At 46.4% G+C, this 3,710-nt stretch overlaps 1 protein-coding gene across 1 annotated transcript in view; it reads right to left on the bottom strand.

Annotated features, from left to right (window-relative positions):
* The window catches only part of pip5k1ba (phosphatidylinositol-4-phosphate 5-kinase, type I, beta a), a 27,197-nt gene extending 26,324 nt beyond the window's left edge, over positions 1-873 (bottom strand). The window contains exon 1 of the mRNA XM_015015690.1: positions 765-873. The gene's annotated coding sequence lies outside the window, so the exon portion shown is untranslated. The remainder of the gene's footprint in view (positions 1-764) is intronic.
* Between the last annotated feature and the right edge of the window lie 2,837 nt (positions 874-3,710).

The following is a 3,710-nucleotide window of genomic DNA, read 5'->3' on the forward strand; positions in this document are numbered from 1 at the left end:
AGGACCAGGATTGCCCACCCCTGGTCTAGACTCACACATTTGTTTTGGATTTTATTACCCAGAATGCTTTGCATTGTAGTCCATTTCATGCTTTTAGAGCGGTCTTGATCCGCTTGGTTTTCACATTTAATTTGAATCGGAACCAGAGTTACTTCAACCGAACCCAGACTGAGGTTTCGGGTTTTTGGTCCGATTGACGTTCACACCTCTCCAAATGAGCCGGACTTTCTAATGGATTAAAGCTGACTAAGCAGTTAATTCAATTTGTTTGATGAGACAAAACAGTATAGAAGATAAACATTTCTCATTGAGCTCTCTGTTTGAGGAACTGTCACTTTTATTTCATAATCCTCTGTTTTCGGTGTTGACTGTATTTTTAAAAGTTACACCATGGCGTTAAACCAACAGCTCCTGTAGCTGAAGTGATGAAGAGGCCTCTAGTAGAGCAGGGTGTAAACCGCAAACAGGCCTGTGTTTAACTAGACGCTCAGGTGAGAAAAAGCAAATATTTAAGCCTGCCTGCTGCCTTTACATGTATGTAAATGTCAGAAAGTTCTCCTTCCAAGCTGGTAGCAGATATTTCACTTTTTAGAGTCTGACTGAGGAAGTGGAGCTGATTTCCTCTTGTGATACAATCTTCAGCTCATGTTCTCGCAGCGGGACGCCCAGCCGACGGGCTGGACGGAGCTGAGCGGACCCGGCCGGGTAAACGGCAACAGCCGGCAGGTAGAGGCTGGATGTGTGAGGAAGAGGAGAAGTCTTACCTGAAGAGTCAGGATGCTGAGTTCAGGCGTGAGGAAACTCCAGCAGCAGGTCGACGTGAGCTGAGCTGCTGAGAGACGAAGAGCCGACTGCTGCTGCGACTGTAAGGCATCCTCACCACTTCCCCTCCGTCTTCCTCTGTTCGCGCCTCTCTCCGCCCACCTGCTGTGCTCATCCTCGTCTGGGCTGGAGTTTTGATCTGCTGCTAACGTTGAATTTAAAACACACCAGAACCTTCTGAACAGGTTCTGTAGAACCAGGTTCTGGAGGTTTTATTGGAAAACAAGTCCAAACTGCATCATCCAACAGGTTATAGAAACACTTTCAGCACCAATGACTCTGACCACCACAGCTTTTCAGTCAGGTGGAGGTCTGGTCTTTGACTAGACCATTTCTGCACCTTGATTCTTGCATTCAGCCTTTGGTTTTCCTGTTGATGACCTAGTTTGATGAAAGATTCACAGATCTGTTAAAACTCAAACGATGACGTGACTGTTTGCTGAATTTAGAGCTTACTTTACTGGAATGTGCAAGAAAACTTCCAGGATTTTAAAAAAGTAATTTCTAGGTGTGGGGGCATCGCTAACTAAAAACCCTAAGGAACTCATTATAAACATTAGTTCCACTAATGCTAAAACGCTACACCAACCCGGTATTTAGTACTAGCTAATGCTAAAGTGCTTCACCAACCTGGTATTAAGCACTAGCTAATGCTAAAACGCTACACCAACCCGGTACTTAGCACTAGCTAATGCTAAAACGGTACACCAACCTGGTATTTAGCAGTAGTTAATGCTAAAGTGCTACACCAAATGATAGTTAGCAGTAGCTAATGCTAAAGAACTACACCAACATGATAGTTAGCAGTAGCCACTGCTAAAGCACTACACCAAGCTGGTAAATTTCTTCAAACCGCAGTCATGGAGGAGGTGGAGGAGTTTGATCTTTTTACAGATTATCTGTCTAATGCTGTATTGACACGACGTAACAGGGTGATTCTCCGAATTCGGTGCCTTTTGTGTCCCACAGGTGCCATGGTCTTGAGCCGGAAAAGGGTAGAGTGCCTTTTCCAGGTCAGGGGGGTTCGTCCTGCCTAAGTGGAGGAGTTTAAGTATCTGGGGATCTTGTTCACGAATGAGGGAAGAAGGGAACGGAAGATCGACAGGCGGATTGGCGCAGCGTCTGCCATGAAGCGGGCGCTGTACCGGTCCGTCGTGGTGAAGAGAGAGCTGAGTCAAAAAGCAAAGCTCTCGATTTACCGGTCGATCTACGTTCCCACCCTCATCTATGGTCATGAACTTTGGGTCATGACCGAAAGAATGAGATCACGGATACAAGCGGCTGAAATGGGTTTCTTCCGCAGGGTGGCTGGGCTCTCCCTTAGAGATAGGGTGAGAAGCTCGGTCATCCGGGAGGGACTCAGAGTAGAGCCGCTGGTCCTCCACGACAAGAGGAGCAAGTTGAGCCTCGGGCATCTGGTAAGGATGCCTCCTGGACGCCTCCCTGGTGAGGTGTTCATGTCCCACCAGGAGGAGGCCCCGGAGAAGATCCAGGACACACTGGAGGGACTATGTCTCTTGGCTGGCCTGGGAGTTCCCAGGCCAGCCAAGGCCACAGGATTGAACATTGGACTGTTGTTAAGCCAGCTGGTGGGTTCAACCCCGTAACACAATTCATTGTTATAATTTTTTTTATAATAACAGCAAATATTAGACTAATATCTGTTGGACTGTATGCAAAGTTTCAAGAATGATTCAAAAACATAAAAAAGCCTGATTAAATTTTTATTTATAAGTGTATTATCATAAATTATGAGAAGTGTTTTTACATGAAGTTGCCATATTCTACTTATAAGCCTAATTATTCTGATTCAGAATCAAATAAAATATACTTACAATTAGCTATTTTAATCAAGGGACAGGTGATTTCAAAGGAATTGGAAGAATTAGTTTAATTATGTTATGCAGTAATACTGATAGAGAATGAAATCGTCCCGTTACGGGGTTGAATTTAAAGCAACCTAAGTAGCAAAGAAATGCGTATTAATGTTTGGGATTTCATGCATAAGGTGGGGAGACACATTTTCTTGGAGGTTCAAAGAATCCTTCAATAGATGCAGTGTTCAAAAACACTATTTTTTGTGGTTTATTTTTAAGTAACAATAGACCTCAAAAGGCACCGCATTCAGAGAATCACCCGACAGCATTTTGCATAAATATGTAAAAAACATATTTTTTGATAAAAGCTACACACTGCAGCTATAAATGTCTGAATTTGTTCAAACTACTAATTCTGCACTGAGAGTCCAGAGTTCTATTTCGTGTAGGCCTCGCCCTTTAAGGCTATCGCTAGAGGGTTTATCCCTCGCGCGCAGCGCAGCACTGAAAAAAGCTTAGTCCACGCCCACCTACTGGGTGGGCCCCACCCCGGTCTGTATAAATAGCGGTCAGACAAGACAACGGCTCCCTCTTTTTCTTCAGCGTAAGATAGCACTGTTTTAAGGGTGAACGTCTGTTTGCGTCCATCTTGTCAGACGGGGTACATCATGTCCTTTGATGGGCACCGGATCTTCGAGGGATGCCTGGGTCCCCAGCACTTTGACCTTGCCCTGACGCCTCAGCCCTCTTACCGTTCCTGTGCTCTCCTCCCGCTGGAAGAGAGGAACCGGAGCTAGCCGTTTCTAGGCTGGCGCGAGATGGGGCGCCAGGCCCACCGAGTCCGGTCGCTGCTCGTGGGAGATGCTAGCTACACTGAGCAGGATGACACTTGCTACGCTGAGCGTTTATCGGATAATCCCACCGGCAGAGAGGACGACAGCGATGAGGACGACAACAGGACCAGCTGCGGTTCGGATGTTGCTTCCCAGCTGGGAAACACCGTGGTGGAAGGTAGGCGGTTGAGCGGATACTCAGTCAACCCCGGGGTCCGTATGTCCGACCCAAACCCGC

This window comes from Poecilia latipinna, unplaced genomic scaffold (assembly GCF_001443285.1).
Source record: "Poecilia latipinna isolate Pla-1442-1.1 unplaced genomic scaffold, P_latipinna-1.0 Scaffold1942, whole genome shotgun sequence".
Lineage (NCBI taxonomy): Eukaryota > Metazoa > Chordata > Actinopteri > Cyprinodontiformes > Poeciliidae > Poecilia > Poecilia latipinna.